The sequence below is a fragment of the Palaemon carinicauda genome, chromosome 12 (genome assembly GCF_036898095.1).
Source record: "Palaemon carinicauda isolate YSFRI2023 chromosome 12, ASM3689809v2, whole genome shotgun sequence".
In the NCBI taxonomy this organism is placed as follows: Eukaryota; Metazoa; Arthropoda; class Malacostraca; order Decapoda; family Palaemonidae; genus Palaemon; species Palaemon carinicauda.
In genome coordinates this window covers 116421890-116438211 of record NC_090736.1, presented here as the reverse complement: position 1 = coordinate 116438211, position 16322 = coordinate 116421890, and the positions used below count along the sequence as shown (strand labels likewise).

The 16322-nt window shown below is 37.5% G+C and overlaps 1 pseudogene; it reads right to left on the bottom strand.

Annotated features, from left to right (window-relative positions):
* Positions 1–8926: 8926 nt before the first annotated feature.
* LOC137651016 (uncharacterized) lies at positions 8927–10355 on the bottom strand (annotated as a pseudogene).
* Between the last annotated feature and the right edge of the window lie 5967 nt (positions 10356–16322).

The window sequence follows — 16322 nt, the reverse complement described above, 5'->3', positions numbered from 1 at the left end:
TTTAGTGATTATAACATTTATGAAAGAGTGACCATATTATGTTATATATGAACTCTCTTTCGTCTTACAGTATCAATGGTATTAAGGCTTATTGCTTTTAATCTCATTCTTGAAATTCTTCAGAAATTGTTTTAGGTAATATAGCTTGTTGGTATTTTTTCTGCCTTGTAAACTGGTGTTTTATAGGAGGAATGGAAAAGGCCAACACTATGATGCTTATCGCATTCGATGAAGCAAGTTTCTTGTCATGCTCTCTTGAATAGTTTTAAGCATTGATGAGAGCCCCCCCCCCCCCCCTCTCTCTCTCTCTCTCTCTCTCTCTCTCTCTCTCTCTCTCTCTCTCTCTCTCTCTCTCTCTCTCTCTCTCTCTCTCTCTCTTAAAAGATGATACAAAAGTGGTAACGAATGGAAAACCACGAAGTATAATAAAACAGTGCTAGTTTGTTCAAGTAATTAACATTTTTACCGTGATATAAACAACGATTACTATGTTATTCTTAGACTCGTTAAATTTATGGACAATTTTTGGCCAATGTGTCATCATAAAATTATTTGTTTCCCTTAAGTCTGTATTTCAATAATGTTGGACTCTTATAAATATGAACATAGGATATTATGAACAATAATATTCTAATTTCGATGGAAGGGAGAATTCATTCTTCAATATACATTCATTGTAATGTGCGTAATTACTATCCCTACTTTTAGTGTTTATAACATTCATGAAAGAGCGACCAAATTATGTTATATATGAACTCTCTTTCGTCTTACAGTATCAATGGTATTAAGGCTTATTGCTTTTAATCTCATTCTTGAAATTCTTCAGAAATTGTTTTAGGTAATATAGCTTGTTGGTATTTTTTCTGCCTTGTAAACTGGTGTTTTATTGATTATGGATCCATATTTTGAGTTCAGACACAGGGAGGAAATTACGTAGGATTTTACATTCTTTAAAATATCTTAAGTAAAAAAGCAGAGTGATTACAGAAAATTAGATATGTTTTTTGTTTATAATTAAAACGTAAAGGAAACAGATATCATAAATCTTATCAACATCATCTCATACGCCTATTGATGCAAAGGGTCTCGATTAGATCTCGCTAGTTGTCTCTATCTTGGCCTTTTATTTAAATACTTCATTCATTATCTTCATCACGGTTCATAGTCCTCAGCCATGCAGGACTGTGTCTTCCAACTTTTCTGATGCCTTGTGGAGCCCAGTTGAACTTTTGGTGAACTAATTTCTCGTTGGGAGTACGAAGACGATGCTTAAACAAACAATCTCCGTCTATCCTTCAACATGACATCATCCACATATGGCAATCGAGTAATCTCTCTTACAGTTTCATTTCAAATCCAGTTCTACCTTTTAACTCCAAATATTCTTCTTAGGGCTTTGTTCTCAAATCTACTGAATCTTTTATTGTCATATCACGTCTAATGTCCACGATGTAGCACAAGTCTAACAAAACTGATATATAGCCTAATTCTCATTGTTATGAACGAAGTGAATGACCTTATAGGAAGTTCCAAATTATTTTTGAAGATATCTCACCCAACTCCTAACCCAGTCATTCAATAACCGTAGATTTTGGAGCTTGATAGTGGCAGCGGATGGGTGGAACAGTTGATATTTTCAATATACAGTGAACCCTCGTTTATCGCGGTGGATAGGTTCCAGACCCGGCCGCGATAGGTGAAAATCCGCGAAGTAGTGACATCATATTTACCTATTTATTTAACATGTATATTCGGACTTTTAAAACCTTCCCTTGTACGTAGTACTGTTAATAAACTACCCTTTAATGTACAGAACACTTAATGCATGTACTACAGCACCCTAAACTAAAACAGGCACAAATATTAAAGGCGATTTTATATTATGCGTTTCCTAAACACCTAGAAAGCGCGATAAAAAATGGCAACCAATGTTTTGTTTACGTTCATCTCTGATCATAATGAAGAAACAAACTCATTTAGTGTACACATATATGTATAGGTTAGTTTTTGCATCGATTATATTGATTATACAGTATGTTGATTTTGTTATTACCAATGTTTTACTTAATTTTTCTTAGGACTTCCAAATGAAATGTTTTTCTTTATGACGCCGCCTGAAACGACGGCGTCATAAAGTACCGTATGCTCAGTAAACAACCACGCTCAGAACAAACAAGGCATTTAACGCGCATGATCCATCCATCCATATACCAAAGGCACTTCCCCCAATTTTGGGGGGTAGCCGACATCAACAAGAACAAACAAAAAAAGGGGACCTCTACTCTCTATGTTCCTCCAGCCTAACCAGGGACTCAGCCGAGTTCAGCTGGTACTGCTAGGGTGCCACAGCCCAACCTCCCACATTTCCACCACAGATGAAGCTTCATACTGCCGAGTCCCCTACTGCTGCTACCTCCGCCGTCATCTAAGGCACCGGAGGAAGCAGCAGGGCCTACCGGAACTGCGTCACAATCGCTCGCCATTCATTCCTATTTCTAGCACGCTCTCTTGCCTCTCTCACATCTATCCTCCTATCACCCAGAGCTTTCTTCACACCATCCATCCACCCAAACCTTGGCCTTCCTCTTGTACTTCTCCCATCAACTCATCACCTTCTTTAGCAGACAGCCATTCTCCATTCTCTCAACATGGCCAAACCACCTCAACACATTCATATCCACTCTAGCCGCTAACTCATTTCTTACACCCGTTCTCACCCTCACCACCTCGTTCCTGACCCTATCTACTCGAGATACACCAGCCATACTCCTCAGACACTTCATCTCAAACACATTCAATTTCTGTCTCTCCATCACTTTCATTCCCCACAACTCCGATGATGAAAGTGATAAATAATGATACAGTATTTACAGTAAAAGCATTCACAAAATATGTTACCTTACAAATATAATTTACCGTATCTATATAAAATCATACAGTACTGTACAGTACATATTGTACGTAGCAAAGCAGGAAAACAATTTACGAGAGAGAGAGAGAGAGAGAGAGAGAGAGAGAGAGAGAGAGAGAGAGAGAGAGAGAGAGAGAGAGAGATTGTTTCACATACGTAAATGTAAATTTTAAAAAATATGATAGGGTACAACATGTAGACTTTTAAAACCTTCCCTTTAACTTAATGCATACAGTACTAAACTATAAAACAGGCACAAATATTAAAATGTTAGAATATTAAAGTAAAAAATAAAGATTGTTACTGTACTCACCACGAAAGAAGTTCAAGAAAAACTTGAATGATGATGGCGATGAATTTTCTGCACAGTAGAAATGATAATGATGAAGCTGATGATGTGTTCTACTGTGCAGCCAATGATAGTATTTTACGTCTCTTCAGACGGAGGTGTCTTTTCCTGGGACACCTCTTCAACTTCTTCAATTTCTTCCGAAGGCGTAGTAGCAGGAGGAACTGGCTCTTTTTTGCAAGGCTGGAAGAACATTGTGATCGGAAGTTGTTGCCGCTGCTTCTTTTTTCGATCTAAGAGCATCCTGTAGGGAGTCATGATTTCATCGACCTTGTTGGAGAATTGCATAGACCAAACCATATCCTCGTCCCACTCTTGCAACATTTCTTTCACCTCCTTTATATGGTTGCAGACCTTGGCAAGCCGTTCTAGTGTTAAGCTCGTTTCTTCGACATTTTCTTGGGTCTCTTCCTGGGTTTCACTCTCTTCTTCGCTTGCTGATTTCGTCAGGTCTTCAAGGTCTGCGTCAGTTAGGGGCTGGGAATGGCAGTCCTACAACTCGTCGACGTCTTCAGTCGTCATGTCGCCAAACCCGTCACCTCCAATTATGGCAGCCAACTGCACAGATTTACGTATTGCAGAGTGTTGGATTTCCGACGGAGTAAATCCCTCGTCGTCGTAAACAATCTTGGGCCACAACTTCTTCCAGCTAGCATTCACAGTTGTAGGTTTCATCTCTTGAAGTGCCTTCTGAATATTTTTCAGGCACGTGGCTATGGTGTACTGCCGCCAGTACGCCTTCAAGTTAAAATCTTCATCCTCATCCTCTTGGGCAGCATCCACACACGCAACGAGGTCCGCCAAGGTATTCTTCGTGTAGAGGGCCTTGAACGCCCCGATAACCCCCTGGTCCATCGGTTGAATTAATGACGTGGTGTTGGGTGGCAGGAACTCAACCTGAACGCCCTCACGCGACAGGTCAGTTGCGTGTCCACCAGCGTTATCCATAAGGAGAAGGATCTTGAATGGTAAGCCCTTCTCTACGAGATATTCATTGACTTGCGGGATAAAACACTGGTGGAACCAGATGGAGGTCAGCATCTTTGTAATCCATGCTTTTGGATTATGCATCCAGTACACGGGAAGGAGATTCTTATTCTTATTTTTCAAAGCGCGAGGATTTTTCGCCTTATAAATAAGCCCCGGCTTTAGCAAAAATCCAGCAGCATTGCCACACATCACGAGGGTAACGTGATCCTTGAATGCTTTAAAGCCAGAGGCTTTGGCTTCCTCTTTGAACAGGAAAGTTCGCGACAGCATTCTCTTCCAAAACAAGCCGGTCTCATCCAAATTAAACACTTGTTCCGGCTTGTATCCACCTTCAGCGATAATATTCTTGAATGTCTGGTTCACGTAAGTTTCAGCAGCGGCAGTGTCAGCCGAAGCAGCCTCGCCAGGCAGGGAAACGCTTTTCAGGGCGAAGCGTTTCTGAAACTTCGTGAACCATCCTTTGTTGGCGGAAAACCGTTGTTTCTGAGGCTGGGAATCAGTGGATGTCCCTGGTTGAGGTTCATCCGCATCATCATCTTCTTCAGTATGGTTGCCGTCGTCGTCTTGAGGTTCCTTTGCAGCCAAATTCTCATACAAGCTCAAAGCCTTTGTTCGGATGGTGTTCGTATCCAAGGCTATGTTCTTCTTCCGGCAGTCGGCAATCCACACAGCTAAAGCACCTTCCATGCGTACGATCGTTTTATTACGCGTTGTAACGACTCACTTCGCTGATCTGCTAAAGGTGATTGCAGCCGTCTTTCTAATGTTCGCCTCGTCCTTCTTGATATAGCGAACAGTAGATTCGTTGATTCCAAAATGGCGCGCTGCGGCCGCGTAGCTTCTACCATCTCTCAACATATCGAGGAGCGTCATCTTCTCAGCAATCGTCATCATCCTTCGGTGGCGTTTAGGCTTACAACCAGCCTTAGTAGAAGCAGAACGCTTGGGAGGCATTTTACAGTAGGATTTAACAGAAAGTTCAACAAAAAGTTCAACTTAAAACAGTCGCACACAGCACAGATTAAACTTCACAAACTTAAGAACGTCTACTCAGCGATACGGCATAAGAGAAAGTAGACGACCCGGGCCGGTGAGAACCTAGATGCTGCGGGTTGGAGATGTGGGCAAAACACCAATCACAGGGTAGATAACAAAACTTGAGTTCTGATTCGTCATCTATCAGCGCTTGAACCAATCAAAACCCGTCTTATATGATGCGTAGGTTACCAACTCAAAGTACAAGATACCCCGCGTATACCGTACGTACAGTATTAATAATAATAATAATAAATAATGATAATAATACAGTAATAATAATAATAATAATAATAATAATGATAATAATGATAACAATAATAATTTTATTAACAACAACAACAATAATAATAATAGTAACAATAATAATAACAGCTTTACGTATGCTATTTTATTCTTTTGTAGGATGTCTCTCTCTCTCTCTCTCTCCTCTCTCTCTCTCTCTCTCTCTCTCTCTCTCTCTCTCTCTCTCTCTCTCTCTCTCGTACGCTTATTCGAAATGTGATTTTTGTAACAAAGAATATTATTGGATGCAGTACTACATACGTATACATACCAAAGATTCATGGAAAAGAAGCACATCCATTACATTTGTAGTACTGTACAGTAGTAGCCATCAGCAGCCTTACACCATTCTAATATGGTATGACTGCATCTGATTTGCGTTTCATGTTCGATTTAATTTTACTACGTACTGTATACAGTACAGTACTGTACTGAATTACCGTATGATAATACTGTAATACAGTAATAATAATAATAATAATAATAATAATGATGATAATAATAATAACAATAATAATTTTATTAACAACAACAACAATAATAATAATAATAATAATAACAATAATAATAATACAGTAGCTTTACATATGCTATTTTATTCTTTTGTAGGATGTCTCTCTCTCTCTCTCTCTCTCTCTCTCTCTCTCTCTCTCTCTCTCTCTCTCTCTCTCTCTCGTACGCTTATTCGAAATGTGATTTTTGCAACAAAGATTATTATTGGATGCAGTACTACGTACGTATACATACAAAAGATTCATGGAAAAGAATCACATCCATTACATTTGTAGTACAGTAGTAGCTAACAGCAGCCTTACACCATTCTAATATGGTATGACTGCATCTGATTTGCGTTTCATGTTCGATTTAATTTTACTACGTACTGTATACAGTACTGTATTATCGTATGATCACATTCTCTTTTCGTGTTTTATTTCTTTCTGTGCTGAATTATATATCATATGTAATGCAATGAACAATCAGTAAGAGCAGATATTACTAATTACAGTATTAATGGAATTACAGGTAACGAAATATCGTATTTGGGGGTCTTCAGATTTCTCGGTATTTTCGAAATTTCCGGAAAATCTGCGATATGTATATATATATGGGTTATGGAAAAAACCCGCGAAGTGATGAATCTGCGATGGTCGAGCCGCGAAGTAGCGAGGGTTCACTTTATGCAAATTAAGTTTTATGGAATTATTTAGAGATAAATAAGCTTTGTTTCCGCTAGTTCAACATTTAGGTAATAAATCAATGAGAAGGAGCGAACTTCTTCTGAATATTTAGATATATCAAAATCTTTTTCACAGGGTTTGATGGGTGTTATGTAAACTACATTCATACCAACATTTGTATTGATACTTGTCGTAGAAAAATCACAGTAGCCTTTTTTCTATAACAGCGGCAGGCCAATTTTCTCAGCGCCGTAAATTTCTCGTTGAATACTTTATATACTTAAATGAAATTTTCATCGGTTTATGGGATTGTGGCGGGACGTTGCAAAACAACCCCCACACCCTTGATCACACTAGCTGACAACTGTCTCTGCAGCACAAACCTTCCCCTTACGTTATCAGCAGCGGGACTCTTGGACAAAAAGGACATAAAAACAAACCCTAGCCTTAAAACTATATTTCTTAAAACTTAAAACAATCACTTAATACTAAAAAACATTCAAATAACTGTTACACCATTCAAATAAACCAAAATAACCCTAACAAACTTAACACTAAAATCGACCACAACCAATATGTATATATTATATTTTATGGGACATCAACACTGTCCTCAACACAAAGCCAAACTGTCTTTTATGGCAAACTACTACTATCATAGCTTCGTGGTCAACTACACTGTGTGAAAATTTCCCACAGCTGTCTCCCTGATTGGGGTCCTGGATATTATCATCATCATTATCAACATCTCTATCATCATCATCATCAACAATTGGAAATTCATTCGGCCTGGGTCATCAACAATAATCTAAATCAAAGTAGCCGTATCAACTTTCTTATTTTTAGCCATGTCGTCAACAATCGATTCCACGTAAACAAAATCTCTCCAAAGGAGGAATCACGGCTTTTGAGAAATATAGACGCCTCCACGCTGGTCGAAAAATTTTATAAAATTGTAATCCAGCACTTAAAAACGCAACTGCCTCAAGCTGCAGTCAAATCAAAACAAGCATTCACCCAAGACATTCACCACTGTCGTAACCTAAATAAAAACATAAACAAAAAATCTCATTTACACCAACAGTCTTTCTCACAACAAACAATCGATACACTAACTACCCATCTCTCTCTCTCTCTCTCTCTCTCTCTCTCTCTCTCTCTCTTTCTCTCTCTCTCTCTCTCAGGATTTGGCAAACAAAAAATGAATGAAAATAAAACAAAAGTTAATCCTCCATATTCCTCCCCCCCCCCCCCCCCCCCTTACTTTGCCAAATCCGTCTCACACACCACTTACTTAATGTTTTTTCATAACCCAGTCGCAGTCAGGAACAGGACCTCTACTCCGAGTATCTGGGCCTTCATACAATCTCTATTCACATCTTCCTATCACAATCATTCGCTATATTAACACTATTCCTATCTAAATCCCTATTATCTAATATATTAAGTACAATCCCATCTACCTCGTTCTCATCTGGCCCTAAAATTACACTCATTTATGTAAACAGTTCATCCCTTTCATCAAAAACATACTCAACTTTAGCAAAAGATTCATTCATGCTACTTACCAATCTCCTATCTCTCATTCTTGCATTCGTCATCCTTTCTTCTACATCATCTAAGGAAAAGCCACACACACTATATGTATAGTTCTTACTCAGCCATGATTCATCTGTATTAACATATTTATCTTCCACACTCTCTTGCACATTTACACCATTGTCATACTTTATCGTATTCTTACCCATACATATAAATTTTCCTTGCACTTTCTTCTCAATTGAATCTTTCAAATGGCTCTTTTTCCTATATTCAACTAACTCTAATTGTTTATTTTCCAGCCCTAATTTCTCATGCATACTAGGTTCATACTTGCTTATTTCCAACCAATTATTCATCCCATTCTCACAAGCATTGATCCAATTCCTTCTACAACACAGAACTCACCCAGCTGAACCAACTTACGCCCTAGCTTCCCAAACATCCTAGCTGACTTAATACCTTCTTCCTACATACTCTAGCTACTTGCCCATCTGCCCCACATTCAGTACAATTACCCCGCGGCTCCTTGCACATTCTAGCATAATGACCATCCTTACCACAATTACCAAAAATCACATTCATACGATTAATACGACATCCACTCGCTATGTGCCCAGTCATACCACACCGATAACATTTAACCCCTTTCTCTTTTTTACACTCACTAATACGATGCCCGGTCTGTCCACACCCGAAACATGCTCCTAACGCCCATCTACACTCATTCTTTTTATGCCCTAATTTCCCACACCTATAACACTTCTCTTCACGGACACAACTACCTGACCTACCTCGCTGCACACTAGCAATTCTATCCCTTCAAACCTGATTCCCTTGCCTAAACCCTTCATTTGTCCTTACAGGTATTCCCACATTACTCGCCCTAACACTCCTATCTACTACACTATCAGCTACCCTCATCGGTCCTCTCATAACAACATCTTTAAAACTAACAAATTCTGGCACATTTTCCTCCATTCCACTTCTTACACTCACAAATTTACTTTCTTTCATACATCTATCCAACTCGAAATCCTCAATTATCTCTAAATTATCATCCTATGTCAATCTTTTTTACGTCCACATCATCTTCTTCTTACGTTTCAAATTAATAAATTCACTCACATTCTCAGATATGGTCGCCAAAAACTTCCTCATTAACTCCTTATTCTCTTTTATGCCTTCATCCCCATACTTCTTCCTAGCTAACGTTTCCAACCTACATACATACATTGATATAGCTTCTCCTGCATTCATCCTTGCCTCATCAAAATCATTCTTACGCTTATACCTAACACTCCCTTTTATACGTTTTACCTGCTCAACATCACCTACACTCATCATCACACCATACATCATCAACACATACCAAGTTAAATATTCTCCTAACGCCCTAGCCCAAACTCTTTTACTATCACCATACTTATCCTGACAATACCTCTCATACTCCTTGAAAAACTCGAATACATCCCTCCTACTATGCTCATTAAACCTTTCACACCGAGGTACCTCTCCCATAAACACAGTCTTACACACATCATGTTCATTCTCACTGCCATCATTACTGCTACCTTCCCTCTTGTTTCTTACTTCCTCGCTAGAATATAACGAATGTAATTCCACACTCAAATTCCTAACCTTAACTATTCCCTTCTTACCCTTTCTCTTACTTACCACTTTCACCCATTCATGATCATCCTTGCTATCATCCTGACACTTTTTCTTCTCTTTCTTCACCTCACTTTTACCTTTCTTCTCATTCTTCTTATAATATTTCTGTTCATCCTAACTATACTTAATCCCCTTATCTTCAATCTCACTATCACTATTACTATTACTATCACTATCACGTCCTTTCCCATTATAACCTACCTTAACCTTCTCTTCCATTATCAACACTTTACCTGTAGCAGAGGCCACTCCTCCGACCCATTAAAGTTTGCATCATCCCAATTACTTGCCCCATCATATCTTCCATTCGTTCTTCATTCTCTTGCATCCTCATCTCAAAACCCTCTTCCACTCTCTCTACAGTTCCCTGAATTTCCCTCAGTTTCCTCTGCATCTTCTCATTCTCACAGTTCAACCTCTCTTTCTTAACTATCAACTTCTACTCCCGTTCTTTAACCAACCGCAATTCCTCCCTCAGTAACTTGTTCTGCTCTTCCATTTTTTCAGTCTTACAATTAATTTCTTAACCTAATACAGTCCTTTGTCCAAGAGTCTAGCTTCAATCCCACCTCGGCAGTCCATGTTCGGGTGCCAAAATAATGTAGCGGGATGTTGCAAAACAACCCCCACACCCTTGATCACACTAACTGACAACTGTTTCTGCAGCACAAACTTTCCCCTTACGTTATCAGCGGCGGGACTCTTGGACAAAAAGGACATAAAAACAAAACATAACCTTAAAACTATATTTCTTAAAACTTAAAACAATCACTTAATACTAAAAAAAACATTCAAATAAGTGTTACACCATTCAAATAAACCAAAATAACCCTAACAAACTTAAAACTAAAATCGACCACAACCAATATGTATATATTATATTTTATGTGACATCAACACCATCCTCAACACAAAGCCAAACTGTCTTTTATGGCAAACTACCACTATCACAGATTCGTGGTCAACTACACTGCGTGAAAATTTCCCACAGCTGTCTCCCTGATTGGGGTCCTGGATATTATCATCATCATTATCATCATCTCTATCATCATCATCATCATCAACAATCGGAAATTCATTCGGTCTGGGTCATCAACAATAATCTAAATCAAAGTAGCCGTATCAACTTTTTATTATTAGCCAGGTCGTCAACAATCAATTGCACGTAAACAAAATCTCTCCAAAGGAGGAATCACGGCTTTTTAAAAATGTAAACACTTCCACGCTGTTCGAAAAATGATATAAAATTGTAATCCAGCACTCACAAACGTAACTACCTCAAGCTGCAGTCAAATCAAAATAAGCATTAAACCAAGACATTCACCACTGTCGTAACCTAACTAAAAACATAAACAAGCAACCTCATTTATACTAACAGTCTTTCTCACAACAAACGATCGATACACTAACTACCTCTCTCTGTCTCTCTCTCTCTCTCTCTCTCTCTCTCTCTCTCTCTCTCTCTCTCTCTCTCTCTCCTCTCTCTCTCTCTCAGGATTTTGCAAACAAGAAATGAATAAAAATAAAACAAAAGTTAATCCTCCACAGGATGTATATTTAATTTGTCCATACCATTTTTCCTGTTTATGTGTGCCATAGAAAAGCCAGTGCAAACTTTTATTTCAGTATGGGTTGAATAGTTATATATAAATATATAGCCTTTTTTTTGCCCGTTTTCATGTTCATACCTGCTATAAGCATGTCTTGGTGGTCACATCTGTTCGTAAGTAACGCTCCTTAGCTAAAAATTCATCAAGGAGCCGCAAATTACTCCTAGTTTAACAGATATCCAAGTTATTTTCACAGGTTTCATTGGTATTATGTGAACTACATTCATAACAAATTTTTTATTGATACTCGCCATAGAAAAGTCACAATATCCAATGTCGATATCAGCGGGATTACGATTTTTAGCGGAACCATAAATTAAACGTAAAATACTTCACATATCAAAATAAAATTCAAGGGATTTATGTAATCCATATTTACTTTGTCCACACAAATTTCCATTTTGATATGTGCTATAGAAAAGCCACAGCAAACGTTTATCTCGGTATAGGTTGAATGGTTATTTATGGAGGTGATGTGAATTATTCCTAGAATTATTGACATTATCCAAATGAAAATTTCAGCGATTTATAGGAAATATAGTTTCTCTATTCCTGCCGAATTCCAGGATAATGTCTAAAATTGGAAAGACACAACTATCCTGTGGCCTTCTTAAATGTGAAGTTGAATATAGCAACATTATAGTGAACTGCGTGTTAGTGAGCGACATCGAGGGGACATGACGATCTCATAAACAGTATCCGTCTGAGTTTAGCTAGTGTATAATTTAAAGCGATTTGATTTACAAATTTTGCATAACCTAGGTATTGTATGGTTTGCTTATTTTTAAATTTTTCACAAAATTCCAATTCTAAATACGTTATTAAGAGATCATAGTTCCTAAATGCTTCAATGATACTTCCAAATTAATTCTTCCTCCATCCAATGATACGTCATATGCCATTGCATATTCTGTTCCCATCATCTCTATATCTCTTCTATTTATCTTGAATCCAACCTTATGTGATATTGCCAGTTTTCTGGTAAGCTGGTGATGTAAATCCTGTGGTGTTCATCTAATAAGTACATATTCATTAGAACACACTATGTCTGCTAATTTTCTATTACCAATCCAGCCTAATCCCTCTCCACTAACTCCAATTGTTCCAAGTATTACAATCATCCATTAACATGATTAACAACAAAATATTATTATTATTATTATTATTATTATTATTATTATTATTATTATTATTATTATTATTATTATTATTATTATTATTATTATTATTATTATTATTAGCTAAGCTATGATCACAATTGGAAAAAAATGGGATGCTATAAGCCAAACGGCTCCAATAAGGAAAATTAAGCCAGTGAGGAAAAGATATGAAAAAATGTATAAACTATAGCAAAATGAGAAAAACTTTAAATATTTAATTTCAAGAACAGTAACAACATTAGAGTAGTTCTTTCATATAAACTATACAAAGAGATTCATGTCTACTGATTCAACTATCTTATTAAGAAGATCACTCTACCACATGGTCATAGTTAAAACAAAACTTCTAGAATACTGCATGATTATCAAAATCAATGAACACCTAGTAAGACGAAAAGGCTGATACTATCCTTGAAGATCTGAATCCTATGTAATATGTATAAGGAACTAATTGAACGTCAGTGCCAGATATTAATATCTAGAACAAGAATAAAAGAAAAATTAATTGACTGAGATTCATGGAGATTTTCGAGGCATATCCTCGACATCCAAAGTTCTCGTTACTGCACCAGGTTCCTAATCCGCTTATATAACCGTTGTTAACGTGATTTGCTAATATATAACGCCTAGCGTGGTTAATAGTCTTCAGATAAATTCTATTTATTTAATCATTGGATAGGTAACAAGGAAGAAAGAATTTCATTAAGAATTCCTAAAATATCATCAACATAACGAAATCATCAATTTGAAATGAAAACAATGAACGGCGTAATGTCGTCTCTAAAAGATCCATACCAAACTACCTTTATCATGAAGAAAAAATACCTATGCACTTCAAAACCGAAAAAAACACATATTGGAATTTTGTGGAAAATTTGAAAATAAGCAAATCATACAATACCTAGGTTATGCAAAATTTTTAAATCAAATCGCCTTGAATTATGTACTAATATTTTGTCCTGAGTACATAAAATAGGAGGTTGCTGGAATATGAGAAATAACTAACATGTTTCCTGTAATTTGACCTTAAGGAATAGTATGGTAAATGACAATGATTTTATATATATATATCTATATATATATATATATATATATATATATATATATATATATATATATATATATATATATATATATATATATGTATATATATATATATATATATATATATATATATATATATATATATATATATATATATATATATATATATATATATATATATATATATATATATATATATAGCTTCCAGTCAATGAATAGGTAATCAATAGATAACATACCCTGTTACAATTTTAATGATTCTATTTAAACGCCAACCCTCAATAAAATAAAACAAGGTAGTATAAAAATGTAGTTTCATGTTGAAAACTATGTTAAATAAAAATTACCGTCGAAATGAATAGAGTATAATATATGATATATAATGTCCAATATGTAATTTATTTAATGTTAGCAAAATATCAGAAGTCATTATGTGTAATAGCCAAATAGAATTAAATTCATATCTCAAAAGAGTTTGTGGCTCTAATTAAAAGAGACTTTGCCTAAATTGAAGAGACTATGGTTTTATCCTACGATAAGTGTGAAATATATAGCTAGTGAATATAATTTTTCATGTACTTCCAACATATATCTACGGTATGTATAAATATATATATATATATATATATATATATATATATATATATATATATATATATATATATATATATATATATATATATATATATATATATATATATATATATATATATATATATATATATATATATATATACAGTGATACCTTTGGATATGAAAGTTTCTGCTTACGAAAAATTCAGGATGCGAAAAGTGATTCGAAGATTTTTATGCCCAAGGATACGAATAAAATTTCATGATACAAAAACCTTACGAGATCTCAACTCTTCGCCGAGAGTAATTTTAAAAAGCGCGCGCCGCCAGACTTTGAACATGGGTAGACTCACTTACAGCCTCCCGCTAACCCATTGGTTATCTCAGACGCTAGCTGACGCCATAAGATCCTGCTTTCCTATTGGTCGGCAACTATCCTAGCTTGCCTACACACGGGCGTTCATCTCTCTCTCTCTCTTTTCGTTCCGACCGCAGTATCGTTAACAGACATTGTGTGCTTTCGCTTGTTTGACTTAGTATTAATATACAGTACATTCGTACGCCACGTGTTATCGTTAATAAACATTGGTTACTGTGCACTGTACTATATTAGTGTTTACTATACATAGACTGTATATAACGTACGTAGTGTATTATATTACGTATTACTGTAGCCATGGGTCCCAAGAAGGGTGCCGAAGGAAAGAAGAAGAAGACGATGCTCTCGATGGAGACGAAACTTGAAATCGTTAAAAAGTACGAGTCTGGCATGCGTTTAAGTGCGATCGCCAAGGAGTATGGCCGGAATCCATCTACGATAGGCACCATCCTGAAGCAGAAAGCGGCCAAAAAAGCTGCGACACCTTCTAAGGGCGTCACTATTTTCTCCAACAAGAGAACCCACGTGCATGACGAGATGGAGAGGCTGCTTCTTGTGTGGATCAGGGACAAAGAGATCTCAGGAGACATCATCACTGAGACTACAATTTGCCAGAAGGCCTCCGCCATTTTTGGTGATCTCGTGCGTGCTCAGGCCGAAGAAGGGGCAGGAGAAGGAACATCCCAGCAGGAACCCCCAGAGTTCAAGGCTTCTCGTGAGTGGTTCGAGAAGTTCAAGAAAAGGACTGGCATCCATTCAGTGGTACGGCATGGGGAGGCAGCCAGCTCGGACACGAAGGCCGCCGAAGCCTTTGTTAAAACGTTTGAAGAGTTGACTCTGCAGGAAGGCTACAGTTCGCAGCAAGTTTTCAATTGCGACGAAACTGGGCTTTTCTGGAAGAAAATGCCTCGTCGGACGTTCATCCCGGCGGAGGAGAAGAGGCTACCCGGACATAAGCCTATGAAGGACAGGTTTACCCTTGCTTTTTGTGCAAACGCCAGTGGGGACTGCAAGATAAAGCCCCTGCTGGTGTACCATTCTGAAAATCCCCGAGCCTTCAAAGCCCACAAAGTCATCAAGGAGAACCTTTCCGTGATGTGGAAGGCGAATGCAAAAGCCTGGGTAACGAGGCAACTGGTCATTGATTGGGTGAATGTCTGCTTCGGTCCGACTGTCCGAAAATATTTGGAAGAAAACCGCCTCCCTATGAAATGTCTGCTGGTGTTGGACAATGCTCCAGCTTACCCTCCTGGCCTCGAGGAATATCTTCTGGCCGAGTATTCCTTCATAAAGGTCCTATATCTACCGCCTAACACCACCCCTCTCCTCCGGCCCATGGACCAGCAAGTTATTTCAAATTTGAAAAAAATGTACACGAAGCATCTCTTCAAGAGATGTCTCCAAGTCACAGAGAGTACAAACCTCACTCTGTGTGAATTTTGGAAAGATCACTTTAACATCGTTATATGCCTCAAACTCATCGATCTCGCTTGGCAGGAAGTTTCTAGGCGTACCCTAAACTCATCTTGCTGTCTCTGCACAAGAATTCGAGGGTTCGGGAAGCCTGGAGGCGAAGCCGAGATCGTTGACGATCC